Source organism: Cucurbita pepo, chromosome 5 (assembly GCF_057944985.1).
Source record: "Cucurbita pepo subsp. pepo isolate OVF chromosome 5, ASM5794498v1, whole genome shotgun sequence".
Lineage (NCBI taxonomy): Eukaryota > Viridiplantae > Streptophyta > Magnoliopsida > Cucurbitales > Cucurbitaceae > Cucurbita > Cucurbita pepo.
Window position 1 is genome coordinate 9,394,117 of NC_141802.1, and position 17,619 is coordinate 9,411,735.

Genomic DNA, 17,619 nt, shown 5'->3' on the forward strand with positions numbered 1-17,619 from the left:
AAATTTCAAATCAGGAAATTTCGGGAAGGTGTATCTTGCCGACAATAAAACCTTGGAGATTGAAGGAAAGGGAGATGTCTCCATACAAACTCCAGCAGGAAATCAATGGACATTACAAGATGTCAGATACATTCCTGGTCTCAAGAAGAACCTGATCTCTATTGGTCAGTTGGATAGCACAGGCTATGCAGCAGAGTTTGGAAAGAGTTCCTGGAAGATTGTGAAGGGCGCCATGGTTGTTGCGCGTGGCACAAAATCTGGAACCTTATACACTACTACAGAGTGTATAAACATGACTGCTGCTGCTGAGAGTGCTTCCAATTCAAGTCTATGGCACAATAGACTTGGACATATGAGCGTCAAAGGAATGAAGATGCTCACTGCGAAAGGAGCTTTAGAAGGCTTAAAATCTGTTGATATGGGTCTTTGTGAGAGCTGCGTTATGGGCAAACAGAAACGAGTTAGTTTCACAAAGGCTGCCAGAGAACCGAAGAAAGTGCGGTTGGAAATGGTCCATACAGACGTCTGGGGACCATCTCCAGTTTCATCACTTGGTGGATCAAGGTACTACGTCACCTTCATCGATGACTTCAGCAGGAAGGTATGGGTTTACTTTCTGAAACATAAGTCAGATGTGTTTACCACCTTCAAGAAGTGGAAAGCTGAAGTTGAAAATCAGACCGGCTTGAAGATCAAATGCCTGAGGTCTGACAATGGAGGAGAGTACAACAAATCAGAGTTTATAACATTTTGTGCAGCTGAGGGAATTAGATTAATAAGAACAATTCCCGGTAAGGCAAGACAAAATGGTATTGCAGAAAGGATGAACAGAACCTTGAATGAGCGAGCAAGAAGCATGAGGATTCATTCTGGATTGCCTAAGGCATTCTGGGCTGATGCTGTGAACACAGCAACATATTTGATTAATAGAGGGCCGTCAGTACCCTTGAAGTTCAAATTGCCCGAAGAAGTATGGACAGGAAAAGAACTCAAGTACTCTCACTTGAGAACCTTTGGCTGTACTGCATATGTTCATGTTGATCCAGAGAAGAGAGATAAGCTTGATGCTAAGGCTGTGAAATGCTACTTCATAGGCTATGGCTCTGACATGTTCGGGTATAGGTTTTGGGATGAGAAAAATATGAAGATCCTAAGACACTGTGATGTGACCTTTGATGAAAATGTCATGTACAAGGACAGAGAGAAGATAAACTCTGAGACTACGAAGCAAGTGGGAGTTGAATTTGAGTGGCAAGAAAATTCACACAGTGATGGTACAACAGAAGCTCAAGAAACTCCTGATCCTATTGCTGAAGAACCAGACGTGGCTGATCCTATTGCTGAAGAACCAGACGTGGAGCAAGTTGCACCTGAACAGGTGTTGAGAAGATCATCCAGAACTACCAGAGCACCAGACAGATATTCAACCTCATTACACTATCTGTTGCTGACTGACGAAGGAGAACCAGAGTCCTTTGATGAGGCCCTACAAGTGGAAGATTCAACTAAGTGGGAGCAAGCCATGGATGATGAGATGAGCTCACTTGAAAGGAATAATACGTGGGTGCTGACTGAGTTGCCTACAGGAAAGAGAGCTCTGTTGTACAAATGGGTGTTCAAAATCAAGGTTGAACCAGATGGCAGAAGGAGGTTTAAGGCTCGGTTAGTAGTTAAAGGATATTCACAAAGAAAAGGCATTGATTATGCTGAGATCTTTTCTCCAGTTGTGAAATTAACTACTATCCGAATTCTACTGAGTATTGTTGCATCGGAGAATTTGCACCCTGAGCAAATGGATGTAAAAACGGCATTTTTACATGGAGATCTAGACGAGGAGATCTATATGCAACAACCCGAAGGATTTGCAGCTCCAAGCAAGGAGCACATGGTGTGTAAGCTCAATAAGAGCTTGTATGGACTGAAACAAGCACCGAGACAATGGTACAAGAAGTTTGACTCCTTCATGAGCAAGAGTGGTTTCCACAGAAGTGAAAAGGATCAGTGTTGCTACATCAAGAAATACACTGATTCTTATGTGTTTCTACTCCTGTATGTGGATGATATACTAATTGCTGGATCAAGTATGAGGGAGATAAACCACCTGAAGGCAAGCTTGTCTTCAGTATTTGAGATGAAAGATTTAGGTGCAGCGAAGCAGATCCTTGGGATGAGGATTTCTCGAGATAGATCTGCTGGCACATTAAATCTATCCCAAGAGCAGTACATTGAGAAGGAGTTGTCCAAATTCAAGATGAATAACGCTAAACCCAGGACTACCCCCTTGGCAAATCATATTAAATTGTCAAAGGAGCAATCTCCCAAGACAGTTGAGGAACGTGAGCACATGGCATCAGTTCCGTACGCTTCTGCAGTTGGGAGTTTGATGTATGCTATGGTCTGCACTAGACCTAACATAACACATGCAGTGGGAGTTGTTAGCAAGTACATGGCAAATCCAGGGAAGGAAGATAGGGAAGCTGTGAAGTGGCTTCTAAGATATCTGAGAGGTACATCCAATACTACACTTTGTTATGGCAATGGCAAAGTAGTTCTGCAAGGTTTTGTGGATGCTGATCTGAGTGGAGATGTAGACTCCAACAAGAGCACATCTGGGTATATCTACACTATAGATGGAACAGCAGTGAGTTGGATGTCTAAGCTTCAGAAATGCGTTGCTCTTTCATCTACTGAAGCTGAGTACGTGGCCATAGCTGAAGCTGGAAAGGAGATGATATGGATGACAGACTATCTAGAAGAATTAGGCCGGAAGCAGTGCAAGAAGATCCTTTATACAGATAGTCAGAGTGCCATACAGTTGGTGAAAAACCCAGTCTATCATTCAAGAACAAAACACATTAGAAGACGGTACCATTTCACTCGCAGGTTAGTGGAAGAAGGCGATATGTGTTTGGAGAAGATAGAGGGTGCAAAGAATCCAGCAGACATGTTGACAAAATGTGTTGATGTTGGAAAATTAAAGCTATGCAAAGCCCTAATTGGTATGATGTAGGATCAGTCTCCAAGTGGGAGAATTGTTGAGTTATGGAGTCTGCTCCCTGTATTTATAGCTTGGTCAATGGCTATATCCGGTAAAGCTATATATGGTACATAGCTATATATAGTAGATGGTTAAATCTGGTAAAGCTATATTTAGTAGACTGAACCATATATATATCCCGTCCAGTAAAGCTCTTAAATGTACTTTTCTATTCTCTGTACTCTCTTGTTGTACATGCCTGAAGTCATCAATAAAAAATCCTTTTAGCCAGAGTTCTCCTTGCAACTTCTCTCTATCCTTCTCTTTGTGTTCATCTAGATCGAGCGTGTGCGTTGTTGTGCGATCCTAACAACTGGTATCGATCCTAACATGTTATGCATGTTAATGGAAAGGTTATGACTCTAGATATGCTTATTGGTTTTTGAGCTATGGCTTATTTATATGAGTATGATAGTCTACTAATTCCCGCGGAGTTCCTGGCCAACGCGCTGTGTGCTAAGTCAGGGAGCATGAGTACTCCTGACCGTTGGTATATGAGATAAACAGGCCGCCAGAGCAATTAGTAGACGGGCCGTATTTGACCGAGAGCGAGTCTTACATACGAGTCCGAAAATTCTAGATAAGCATATCGAAGGAGAGTCAGTAACCTAGCTGGAGGTAGCTGAGATACCTCATTAACGAACAGATGACCCTAGTAAGAGAACTAGGAGTCAGTGATGAATAAAGCTTAAAAACACCTGGAAAGATTAGTTATGAACCCGTGAATGATAAGCTAGCTACTTACTGAGTAATCTAATTACTCATCAAAATTATTATAACTTTTCTTTCCAGATTTAGATGATGCAGGCCAACCGAGGACGAGACCAGCGGGCTAGAGACTACTGGGAATCCATGTCTGGGTCTGTTTATGTAATTATGGTTTCGTTGTCGAGAATCTACTTCGGTTGTTTTAAGTTTAAATAGCACTCGTTTTAAATGTTTTACTTGATGTTTTTGGAAATATTTTTTTGAAATTTATCATTGGTTGTCAGAGTTTATTATCGAGGTCAGTAGTAACTCCTGTGAATCGCGTTGACGATGAGCGGGGTGTTACAAGTTGGTATCAGAGCCTAGGTTATAGGTTCTGTAGACAGTCTAGAATAGACAATATGGATTCCTTTAGTCCAGCTCAGCGGTATCTCGCCTCGGTTAGGTAAGTGATGTATGATTAAATTGTATGAAAGAATAGTATGAAAAGTTTAAAAGAATTGATGATGACCACTTAATTATGTATGTGACAGATATGGTCGTATTTAAGAATTTAGACCCTGGTACGTCCAATGTGGACTTGGGAAATGAGGGGCAGCCTGTAGAGGGAACTGCTCCAGCAGAGGCGATTCCGGAGCCTGCTGCTCAGTCGGCATCTAGAGATCAGCCGACTGTTGTGATTACTTTGGAGGCATTACAATCATTGATTGAGAGTCAAGTAGATCAGGCGGTGCAGAGCCGGGTGGACCAAGCTGTACAGGCAGCCCTTGCTGGTCTTGGAAGCCAGGCGGCTCCAACAGCACCTGTATCGGGCCAGACGACATTAGTGTCTGAAGCACCAGGAGAAGGTGTTCAGACAGTAATACCTCCAACACGGTTGACAGAGCTACCTGGTACAGCTGTGGTGACAGAGGCACCATCGCGGGTAGTAACTTATGGCCGACGATGTATGACAGAGGAGAGTGAGTACATACGAGATTTCATGAAACTTACCCCGCCAACTTTTGGAGGAAAAGGGACTGATCCTGAGGCAGCTGAATGGTGGTTGGAATGTATTGAAACAAAGTTTACATTCTACAACTGTCTAGAGAATCATAAGGTGTTGTGTGCTACATATTTGTTGGAGGGACCAGCCCATTTCTGGTGGAAATCAAAGAAGCCGAAGATGGAGGCTGGTGGGGCCCCAATCACATGGGCGGCCTTCAGACATGAGTTTTGTGAGAAATACTATCCTGCTCTAGCGAGATTGCGAAACCGAAAAGCATTTATGCAATTGGAACAGGGTAATAGGTCAGTAGAGGAGTATGAGGCGGAATTCACACGATTATCCAGATTTGTTCCTCTTATGGTTGCTACTGAGGAAGAGAAGACGGATCTCTTTATTCAGGGTTTGAGGCAAGAGATACAGGGATCCGTGTCTGCCCATGCTTCTCAAGATTTTGTTACGGCTTATAATGCTGCAGTGAAATTAGATGCTAGCACCCCGAGGAATAATCAGGGTTCTAGCAGTCAGGTACGACCAAGTGGTAAACGAAAATTTATTCAAATATCCACGGGTTCGCAACAGCAGACGGTACCACAACGAGTTGATCGTCGGCCTTATTCAGGTGAAGGGAGGGCAGGTTGTAGTAAGTGTGGGTTAACTCATGCGGGATCTTGTAATGCTGCAGACAAGATATGTTATAACTGTGGCAAGACTGGTCATCTCGCCAGAGTATGTCGTAGTGCAAAGAACCCTAATATGATGCGCCCCGAGCGATCTGCTCCAGGTGGAGGAGGGGGTCAGTTGAGTGCCGGGGGACATCCTCAGGCTCGAGGTAAAGCCTTTGCCACGACAAGCAAGGCAGCGGGGGATGCCAGCACTGTGGTGACAGGTACTTTACCCATATCTGGCTATTTTGCTTATACTGTATTCGATTCTGGCTCGACGCATTCTTTTATATCATTATCGTTTGTCTGTCAAGCCCGACTTGAAGTAGAGCCTTTAGGTTATGAGATTTTAGTTTCTACACCTTCAGGAGTCATATTGATGACCCGTGAAAAGGTGAAACTGAATAAAGTAGAAGTATCCGGCCAACCATTAGACATGTTGTTAATGGTGCTAGATATGTATGATTACGATATTATTTTGGGCATGGATTGGTTGTCTGCTCATCATGCCAGTATCGATTGTTATAAGAAGGAGATAGTTTTTCACCCCTCGATGGGAAAGAGCTTCCGGTTTCAGGGTACGAAGCTGGGAAGTGTTCCCAAGACAATTACTGCTTTGAAGGCTAGGAAGTTAATTGGTCACGGTGCTGTGGCATTCCTGGCTAGTGTGGTAGAAGTGGGACGAGTGGATACAGATGTATCAACTGTACCTGTAGTGAATGAATTCCTGGATGTTTTCCCTGATAAATTACCTGGTTTACCACCAGAGCGGGAAGTCAACTTTGGTATTGAACTAGAACCAAGGACAACACCTATCTCTAAAGCTCCTTATAGGATGGCTCCCGCGGAATTGAAAGAGTTGAAGTTGCAATTACAGGAATTGTTGAACCAGGGATTCATACGACCTAGTGTGTCACCATGGGGAGCTCCAGTGTTGTTTGTGAAAAAGAAGGACGGCACACTCCGTCTCTGTATTGACTATAGGGAGCTGAATAAGGTGACCATTAAAAATAAGTATCCTTTGCCGCGAATTGATGACTTGTTTGACCAGCTTCAAGGGGCAGCAATATTTTCGAAGATTGATCTTCGTTCTGGTTATCACCAGATAAGAGTCAAAGAAGATGACATACCGAAGACAGCTTTTTGTACTCGGTATGGGCATTATGAGTTTGTCGTGATTTCCTTTGGCTTGACTAATGCCCCTGCAGTGTTTATGGAGCTGATGAATCGGGTATTCCAGGATTTTCTGGATTCTTTTGTCATTGTGTTCATTGATGATATCTTGGTTTATTCCAAGACAAACGATGAACATGCAGAACATTTGAGGAAGGTTTTGTTGGTTCTGCGTAAACAAAGATTATATGCCAAGTTCTCAAAATGTGAGTTTTGGCTTCAAAAGGTAGTATTCCTTGGTCATGTGGTATCCAAGGATGGTATAACTGTTGATCCAGCAAAGGTGGAGGCAGTTATAGGTTGGGTTCAACCAACTACAGTTACTGAGGTGAGAAGTTTCCTGGGTTTAGCCGGATATTACAGGCGCTTTATTAAAGACTTTGCAAGGATTGCCGCACCACTGACTCAGTTAACCCGAAAAGAGAAGAAATTTGATTGGAGTCGAGCTTGTGAAAGTAGTTTTCAGGAACTCAAGGAAAGATTAGCGTCAGCCCCAGTGCTTATTGTACCTGATGGTACTGGAAACCTAGTAATTTATAGTGATGCCTCTAAGCATGGGTTGGGGTGCGTACTTATGCAAAACGGGAGAGTTATTGCTTATGCCTCTCGGCAATTAAAGGATTATGAACGCAATTACCCAACTCATGATTTAGAATTAGCTGCTGTGGTGTTTGCTCTGAAGATATGGAGACATTATCTGTACGGTGAGAGGATACAAGTATATACGGATCATAAGAGTCTTAAATATCTGTTCACCCAGAAAGAGCTCAACATGAGGCAACGTCGGTGGTTGGAGTTGGTAAAAGATTATGATGTGGAGATCCTACATCATCCTGGTAAAGCTAATGTGGTAGCTGATGCCTTGAGTCGTAAGACAGCTCACTCATCTGCAATGCTAACGAGACAACACAACATTCAGATGGAGTTTGAACGAGCCCAGATAGCTGTCTTGGTCAGGAGAGCGGCAGCTCAGCTAGCTCTTATGACTATTTGTCCGACGTTGCAGGAACAAATTATTCGGAGTCAGCAAAGGGACCCTTATTTTTCAAAAGTTGTGAGGCAACTTGAAACTGAACAAATCAAGGATTTCTGGATAACGGGTGATGGATGTTTGAAGTGGCAGAACCGAACTTGTGTGCCAAACGATGTAGAGATCAAGAGGAAGATTCTATCTGAGGCGCATGAGTCGCCCTATACGGTGCATCCAGGTGCCACAAAGATGTATCAGGATTTGAAAACATGCTTTTGGCGGCCTGGGATGAAGAAAGATGTTGCTGAATGTGTGAGTAGGTGTTTAACTTGTCAACAAGTTAAGGCACCTAGACAGAAACCAGCTGGATTATTGCAACCTTTAAATGTGCCTCAGTGGAAGTGGGAATAAGTGACTATGGATTTCATTACAGGACTACCTAGAACCCAGTTAGGGTTTACAGTGATATGGGTCATTGTGGATAGAGTAACTAAGACAGCCCACTTTATACCGGGTAAGTCTACATATTCGGTTGACAAGTGGGCACAATTGTATTTAAAGGAGATTGTAAGGTTGCATGGTGTACCAGTTTCTGTTGTGTCAGATAGGGATACACGGTTTACTTCTCGATTCTGGAAGAGTCTTCAGGAAGCCCTTGGTACACAACTGAAGTTTAGTACAGCGTTCCATCCTCAGACAGATGGACAGACAGAGAGATTAAATCAAATTCTCGAGGACATGTTGCGTGCATGTGTACTTGATTTTGCTGGCAGTTGGGACACCTACATATATTTGGTGGAATTTGCCTATAATAATAGTTATCAGTCAACTATCCAGATGGCTCCTTTTGAAGCACTTTATGGACGGAGGTGTCGAACTCCAATTTATTGGGAGGAGGTAGGTAGTAAACCGCTATTAGGTCCAGATTTGCTACGAACGACCAATGAGGCGATTCAGAAGATTAAGAAGAGAATTTTGACCGCCCAAAGTCGTCAGAAGAGTTATGCAGATATTAGAAGGAAGGACCTAGAGTTTGAGGTAGGGGATCATGTGTTCCTGAAGATTGCACCAGTTCGTGGTGTTTTGCGATTTGGTAGAAAGGGGAAGCTTAGTCCACGTTTTATTGGACCTTTTGAGATTCTCGAAAGAGTTGGCCCAGTAGCCTATAGATTGACATTACCACCAGCGTTGGATGTTGTACATAATGTTTTTCATGTTTCGATGCTGAGGAGGTATGTTGCAGACCCTATGCATATTCTTCATTATGAAGACTTGGAGTTAAAGGAGGACTTAAGCTACGAAGAACAGCCCATGAAAATTTTAGCACGGGAAGTGAGATCTTTGCGTAGCAGAGATATTCCCTTTGTTAAAGTTTTATGGAAGAATCAGCAAGCTAGTGAAGCTACTTGGGAAAGAGAAGAGGAGTTTAAACGAGAGTATCCATACTTGTTTAGGGAGTTGGAAACTTTCGAGGACGAAAGTTCTTAAAAGGAGGGTAGAATTGTAACAACCTAAAATAATGATAATATGTATTTATTTGTTGTGTGTTTGGTGATGATGATGATAATAATAATAATTATTATTATAAAAATAATAATAAAAAAAAAAATAATAATATTAAAAAAAAAAAAAATATCGAAACGAAGCAGCTGCGTCAAGCAGCTGCTGTAAAGGGGGATGAGGGGCGGCGGACGCGTAGGCTGGAGGCGTGGGATGGATGAGTGGATTGTTAGAGGGTATGGAAGCGTATTAGGGCCTTGATTAGGTTTTAAAAAGGAAGAAAAACGAAGAAGAGTGATTAGCGAAAAACCCAGAAAACAGAGGAGGAAATTTTTGAGAATTCGAGTTTTGGTTGCTTAAAATTGGACATCAATCGAGGGTAAAGGAAGAGGGGTTGTTGCTGAGGAATCATTTGAGGAAGGGGATACGGCCACGAGCTGAATCGGATGGTGATTCGAAGGTAACGAAAAACCCATATCACCGAACCTTTAAATCTCGATATCTTGATTCATACTGCATAATAAGTTATGAAATAAGGCTTGTTAGAACCGTAGTTAGAAGATCTATAAAGTTGTAGAAGAAATCAGAACGAAATTCGAGCGGTAGAGATGAAATTTTTGCTTCGGGACACAACGGGTATTAAAAGAAAAGATTGGGAAAAAATGGCAGGGAGGAGAGGTTGAAGACGAGCACGTGAAGGACACGCGAGGCGCGTGGGAGGCCGCGAGTGGAAGTGCGATTGTGTGCGGATCAGGCGCGTGAGAAACGAACCCCGACCTTGTGTTGGCGCGTGAGAAGGTATTTTGGCTCCCGATTTGTCCCGTTTGACTCCTTTTGACCTGTCCTATCAAAATTGGTCTATACTTATGTTGAAATTGATAAAATATAGGTCTAATAGGGAGGAATTGTGTTGAAATACTATTCAACGTACATTCAAGGGGGAAAAGGAGTTCGAAACCAAGTAAGTAGCGTATCGATCTATGAACTAGTTCTTAACTTGTTTTACAACATGTGAGTATGTTGTTTACCTGATTAAGAGCTTAGTATGTTATGATGAGCTTTGATGATATTGAGTGTTTATTGTATATTGTGACTGCTTGCCTGTGATGTAAGCATGATATAAATGATTGTCAGAATGTTCTATGTGTTGAACATGATACATGTATGAAAGCATGCAGTAACAGTAACTGTGAGTATGTTATGCATGTTAATGGAAAGGTTATGACTCTAGATATGCTTATTGGTTGTTGAGCTATGGCTTATTTATATGAGTATGATAGTCTACTAATTCCCGCGGAGTTCCTGGCCAACGCGCTGTGTGCTAAGTCAGGGAGCATGAGTACTCCTGACCGTTGGTATATGAGATAAACAGGCCGCCAGAGCAATTAGTAGACGGGCCGTATTTGACCGAGAGCGAGTCTTACATACGAGTCCGAAAATTCTAGATAAGCATATCGAAGGAGAGTCAGTAACCTAGCTGGAGGTAGCTGAGATACCTCATTAACGAACAGATGACCCTAGTAAGAGAACTAGGAGTCAGTGATGAATAAAGCTTAAAAACACCTGGAAAGATTAGTTATGAACCCGTGAATGATAAGCTAGCTACTTACTGAGTAATCTAATTACTCATCAAAATTATTATAACTTTTCTTTCCAGATTTAGATGATGCAGGCCAACCGAGGACGAGACCAGCGGGCTAGAGACTACTGGGAATCCATGTCTGGGTCTGTTTATGTAATTATGGTTTCGTTGTCGAGAATCTACTTCGGTTGTTTTAAGTTTAAATAGCACTCGTTTTAAATGTTTTACTTGATGTTTTTGGAAATATTTTTTTGAAATTTATCATTGGTTGTCGGAGTTTATTATCGAGGTCAGTAGTAACTCCTGTGAATCGCGTTGACGATGAGCGGGGTGTTACAATAAAAGAGTAAAAGAGTGCTTAAAATCGAGACCCTACTTTGGAAACCTTAATCTGGGATGTTTGATGTACGTGATAAAAAATGGAGTCACGGTTGATGTTTTTCGAAACTTTTGTGGCGAATCATTAGGACTGATGATTTAGAATCGAATTTTGAAGAAGCGGATAGCATAAAACAGTAAAAGAGTGCTTAAAATCGAGACCCTAATTCGGTAACCTTAATCTGGGACGTTTGAAGTACGTGATAAAAAACCGAGTCACAGACGACGTTTTTAGAAAATTTTGTTGGGAATCATTAGGCCGAATGATTTAGAATAGAATTTCGAAGAAACGGAGTGCATAAAACAATTCAAGAGTGCTGAAAATCGAGACCCTAATTCGGTAACCTTAATCTGGGACGTTTGAAGTACGTGCTAAAAAAACAGAGTCACGGACGACGTTTTTCGAAACTTTTTTTGGGAATCAGTTTAGAATAGAATTTAGAAGAAACGGAGTGCATAAAACATTAAAAGATTGCTTAAAATCGAGACCCTAATTCGGAAACCTTAATCTAGGACGTTTGAAGTACGTGCTAAAAAAATGAGTCACGGTTCATGAGTTTTGAAACTTTTGTGGCGAATCATTTGGCCTGATGATTTAGAATCGAAGAAACAAAGTGCATAAAAGAGTAAAAGAGTGCTTAAAATCGAGACCCTAATTCAGAAACCCAAATCTGGGATGTTTGAAGTCCGTGATAAAAAAACGAGTCACAGTTCACGATTTTTGAAACTTGTTTGGCGAATCATTAGGCCTAATGATTTAGAATCGAAGAGACGGAGTGCATAAAAGAGTAAAAGCGTGCTTAAAATGGAGACCCTACTTTTGAAACCTTAATCTGGGATGTTTGAAGTACGTGCTAAAAAATGGAGTCACAGTCGATGTTTTTCGAAACTTTTGTGGCGAATCATTAGGACTGGTGATTTAGAATCGAATTTTGAAGAAACGGATAGCATAAAACAGTAAAATAGTGCTTAAAATCGAGACCCTAATTCGGTAACCTTAATCTGGGACGTTTGAAGTACGTGCTAAAAAAACAGAGTCACGGACGACGTTTTTCGAAACTTTTTTTGGGAATCAGTTTAGAATAGAATTTAGAAGAAACGGAGTGCATAAAACAGTAAGAGATTGCTTAAAATCGAGACCCTAATTCGAAAACCTTAATCTAGGACGTTTGAAGTACGTGCTAAAAAAATGAGTCACGGTTCATGAGTTTTGAAACTTTTGTGGCGAATCATTTGGCCTGATGATTTAGAATCGAAGAAACAAAGTGCATAAAAGAGTAAAAGAGTGCTTAAAATCGAGACCCTAATTCAGAAACCCAAATCTGGGACGTTTGAAGTCCGTGCTAAAAAAACGAGTCACAGTTCACGATTTTTGAAACTTGTTTGGCGAATCATTAGGCCTGATGATTTAGAATCGAAGAGACGGAGTGCATAAAAGAGTAAAAGAGTGCTTAAAATCGAGACCCTACTTTGGAAACCTTAATCTGGGATGTTTGAAGTACGTGCTAAAAAATGGAGTCACGGTCGATGTTTTTCGAAACTTTTGTGGCGAATCATTAGGACTGATGATTTAGAATCGAATTTTGAAGAAACGGATAGCAAAAAACAGTAAAAGAGTGCTTAAAATCGAGACCCTAATTCGGTAACCTTAATCTGGGACGTTTGAAGTACGTGATCAAAAAACCGAGTCACAGACGACGTTTTTAGAAAATTTTGTTGGGAATCATTAGGCCGAATGATTTAGAATAGAATTTCGAAGAAACGGAGTGCATAAAACAATTCAAGAGTGCTGAAAATCGAGACCCTAATTCGGAAACCTTAATGTTGGACGTTTGAAGTACGTGCTAAAAAACAGTGTCACGGACGACGTTTTTTGAAACTTTTGTTGGGAATCATTAGGCCGGATGTTTAGAATAGAATTTAGAAGAAACGGAGTGCATAAAAGAGTAAAAGGGTGCTTTAAATCGAGACCCTAATTCAGAAACCTTTGTCTGGGACGTTTGAAGTACGTTCTAAAAAAACCGAGTCACGGACGACGTTTTTCGAAACTTTTGTTGGGAATCATTAGGCCGAATGATTTAGAATAGAATTTCGAAGAAACGGAGTGCATAAAACAGAAAAAGAGTAATTAAAATCGAGAACCTAATTCAGAAACCCAAATCTGGGACGTTTGAAGTCCATGCTAAAAAACATGAGTCACGGTTCACGATTTTTGAAACTTTTGTGGGGAATCATTAGGCCTGATGATTTAGAATCGAAGAGACGGAGTGCATAATAGAGTAAAAGAGTGCTTAAAATCGAGACCCTAATTTGGAAACCTTAATCTGGGACGTTTGAAGTACGTGCTAAAAAATGGAGTCACAGTCGATGTTTTTCGAAACTTTTGTGGCGAATCATTAGGACTGATGATTTATAATCGAATTTTGAAGAAACGGATAGCATAAAACAGTAAAATAGTGCTTAAAATCGAGACCCTAATTCGGTAACCTTAATCTGGGACGTTTGAAGTACGTGCTAAAAAAACAGAGTCACGGACGACGTTTTTCGAAACTTTTTTTGGGAATCAGTTTAGAATAGAATTTAGAAGAAACGGAGTGCATAAAACAGTAACAGATTGCTTAAAATCGAGACCCTAATTCGGAAACCTTAATCTAGGACGTTTGAAGTACGTGCTAAAAAAATGAGTCACGGTTCATGAGTTTTGAAACTTTTGTGGCGAATCATTTGGCCTGATGATTTAGAATCGAAGAAACAAAGTGCATAAAAGAGTAAAAGAGTGCTTAAAATCGAGACCCTAATTCAGAAACCCAAATCTGGGACGTTTGAAGTCCGTGCTAAAAAAACGAGTCACAGTTCACGATTTTTGAAACTTGTTTGGCGAATCATTAGGCCTGATGATTTAGAATCGAAGAGACGGAGTGCATAAAAGAGTAAAAGAGTGCTTAAAATCGAGACCCTACTTTGGAAACCTTAATCTGGGATGTTTGAAGTACGTGCTAAAAAATGGAGTCACGGTCGATGTTTTTCGAAACTTTTGTGGCGAATCATTAGGACTGATGATTTAGAATCGAATTTTGAAGAAACGGATAGCATAAAACAGTAAAAGAGTGCTTAAAATCGAGACCCTAATTCGGTAACCTTAATCTGGGACGTTTGAAGTACGTGATCAAAAAACCGAGTCACAGACGACGTTTTTAGAAAATTTTGTTGGGAATCATTAGGCCGAATGATTTAGAATAGAATTTCGAAGAAACGGAGTGCATAAAACAATTCAAGAGTGCTGAAAATCGAGACCCTAATTCGGAAACCTTAATGTTGGACGTTTGAAGTACGTGCTAAAAAACAGTGTCACGGACGACGTTTTTTGAAACTTTTGTTGGGAATCATTAGGCCGGATGTTTAGAATAGAATTTAGAAGAAACGGAGTGCATAAAAGAGTAAAAGGGTGCTTTAAATCGAGACCCTAATTCAGAAACCTTTGTCTGGGACGTTTGAAGTACGTTCTAAAAAAACCGAGTCACGGACGACGTTTTTCGAAACTTTTGTTGGGAATCATTAGGCCGAATGATTTAGAATAGAATTTCGAAGAAACGGAGTGCATAAAACAGAAAAAGAGTAATTAAAATCGAGACCCTAATTCGGAAACCTTAATCTAGGACGTTTGAAGTACGTGCTAAAAAAATGAGTCACGGTTCATGAGTTTTGAAACTTTTGTGGCGAATCATTTGGCCTGATGATTTAGAATCGAAGAAACAAAGTGCATAAAAGAGTAAAAGAGTGCTTAAAATCGAGACCCTAATTCAGAAACCCAAATCTGGGACGTTTGAAGTCCGTGCTAAAAAAACGAGTCACAGTTCACGATTTTTGAAACTTGTTTGGCGAATCATTAGGCCTGATGATTTAGAATCGAAGAGACGGAGTGCATAAAAGAGTAAAAGAGTGCTTAAAATCGAGACCCTACTTTGGAAACCTTAATCTGGGATGTTTGAAGTACGTGCTAAAAAATGGAGTCACGGTCGATGTTTTTCGAAACTTTTGTGGCGAATCATTAGGACTGATGATTTAGAATCGAATTTTGAAGAAACGGATAGCATAAAACAGTAAAAGAGTGCTTAAAATCGAGACCCTAATTCGGTAACCTTAATCTGGGACGTTTGAAGTACGTGATCAAAAAACCGAGTCACAGACGACGTTTTTAGAAAATTTTGTTGGGAATCATTAGGCCGAATGATTTAGAATAGAATTTCGAAGAAACGGAGTGCATAAAACAATTTAAGAGTGCTGAAAATCGAGACCCTAATTCGGAAACCTTAATGTTGGACGTTTGAAGTACGTGCTAAAAAACAGTGTCACGGACGACGTTTTTTGAAACTTTTGTTGGGAATCAATAGGCCGGATGTTTAGAATAGAATTTAGAAGAAACGGAGTGCATAAAAGAGTAAAAGGGTGCTTTAAATCGAGACCCTAATTCGGAAACCTTAATGTTGGACGTTTGAAGTACGTGCTAAAAAATAGTGTCACGGACGACGTTTTTCGAAACTTTTGTTGGGAATCGTTAGGCCGGATGTTTAGAATAGAATTTAGAAGAAACGGAGTGCATAAAAGAGTAAAAGGGTGCTTTAAATCGAGACCCTAATTCAGAAACCTTTGTCTGGGACGTTTGAAGTACGTTTTAAAAAAACCGAGTCACGGACGACGTTTTTCGAAACTTTTGTTGGGAATCATTAGGCCGAATGATTTAGAATAGAATTTCGAAGAAACGGAGTGCATAAAACAGAAAAAGAGTAATTAAAATCGAGAACCTAATTCAGAAACCCAAATCTGGGACGTTTGAAGTCCATGCTAAAAAACATGAGTCACGGTTCACGATTTTTGAAACTTTTGTGGGGAATCATTAGGCCTGATGATTTAGAATCGAAGAGACGGAGTGCATAAAAGAGTAAAAGAGTGCTTAAAATCGAGACCCTAATTTGGAAACCTTAATCTGGGACATTTGAAGTACGTGCTAAAAAATGGAGTCACAGTCGATGTTTTTCGAAACTTTTGTGGCGAATCATTAGGACTGATGATTTAGAATCGAATTTTGAAGAAACGGATAGCATAAAACAGTAAAATAGTGCTTAAAATCGAAACCCTAATTCGGTAACCTTAATCTGGGACGTTTGAAAAAAAACAGAGTCACGGACGACGTTTTTTGAAACTTTTTTTGGGAATCAGTTTAGAATAGAATTTAGAAGAAACGGAGTGCATAAAACAGTAAGAGATTGCTTAAAATCGAGACCCTAATTCGGAAACCTTAATCTAGGACGTTTGAAGTACGTGCTAAAAAAATGAGTCACGGTTCATGAGTTTTGAAACTTTTGTGGCGAATCATTTGGCCTGATGATTTAGAATCGAAGAAACAAAGTGCATAAAAGAGTAAAAGAGTGCTTAAAATCGAGACCCTAATTCAGAAACCCAAATCTGGGACGTTTGAAGTCCGTGCTAAAAAAACGAGTCACAGTTCACGATTTTTGAAACTTGTTTGGCGAATCATTAGGCCTAATGATTTAGAATCGAAGAGACGGAGTGCATAAAAGAGTAAAAGCGTGCTTAAAATCGAGACCCTACTTTTGAAACCTTAATCTGGGATGTTTGAAGTACGTGCTAAAAAATGGAGTCACAGTCGATGTTTTTCGAAACTTTTGTGGCGAATCATTAGGACTGGTGATTTAGAATCGAATTTTGAAGAAACGGATAGCATAAAACAGTAAAATAGTGCTTAAAATCGAGACCCTAATTCGGTAACCTTAATCTGGGACGTTTGAAGTACGTGCTAAAAAAACAGAGTCACGGACGACGTTTTTCGAAACTTTTTTTGGGAATAAGTTTAGAATAGAATTTAGAAGAAACGGAGTGCATAAAACAGTAAGAGATTGCTTAAAATCGAGACCCTAATTCGGAAACCTTAATCACGGACGTTTGAAGTACGTGCTAAAAAAATGAGTCACGGTTCATGAGTTTTGAAACTTTTGTGGCGAATCATTTGGCCTGATGATTTAGAATCGAAGAAACAAAGTGCATAAAAGAGTAAAAGAGTGCTTAAAATCGAGACCCTAATTCAGAAACCCAAATCTGGGACGTTTGAAGTCCGTGCTAAAAAAACGAGTCACAGTTCACGATTTTTGAAACTTGTTTGGCGAATCATTAGGCCTGATGATTTAGAATCGAAGAGACGGAGTGCATAAAAGAGTAAAAGAGTGCTTAAAATCGAGACCCTACTTTGGAAACCTTAATCTGGGATGTTTGAAGTACGTGCTAAAAAATGGAGTCACGGTCGATGTTTTTCGAAACTTTTGTGGCGAATCATTAGGACTGATGATTTAGAATCGAATTTTGAAGAAACGGATAGCATAAAACAGTAAAAGAGTGCTTAAAATCGAGACCCTAATTCGGTAACCTTAATCTGGGACGTTTGAAGTACGTGATAAAAAAACCGAGTCACAGACGACGTTTTTAGAAAATTTTGTTGGGAATCATTAGGCCGAATGATTTAGAATAGAATTTCGAAGAAACGGAGTGCATAAAACAATTCAAGAGTGCTGAAAATCGAGACCCTAATTCGGAAACCTTAATGTTGGA

General features: G+C 40.4%; 1 long non-coding RNA gene across 1 annotated transcript; it reads left to right on the forward strand.

Moving 5' to 3' along the window:
- Positions 1 to 9,962: 9,962 nt before the first annotated feature.
- On the forward strand, positions 9,963 to 10,845 carry LOC147792655 (uncharacterized). Its single transcript, XR_015421241.1, has 2 exons — positions 9,963 to 9,999; positions 10,696 to 10,845. It is a non-coding gene; the product is annotated as an uncharacterized LOC147792655 (long non-coding RNA).
- The last annotated feature ends 6,774 nt before the right edge of the window (positions 10,846 to 17,619 follow it).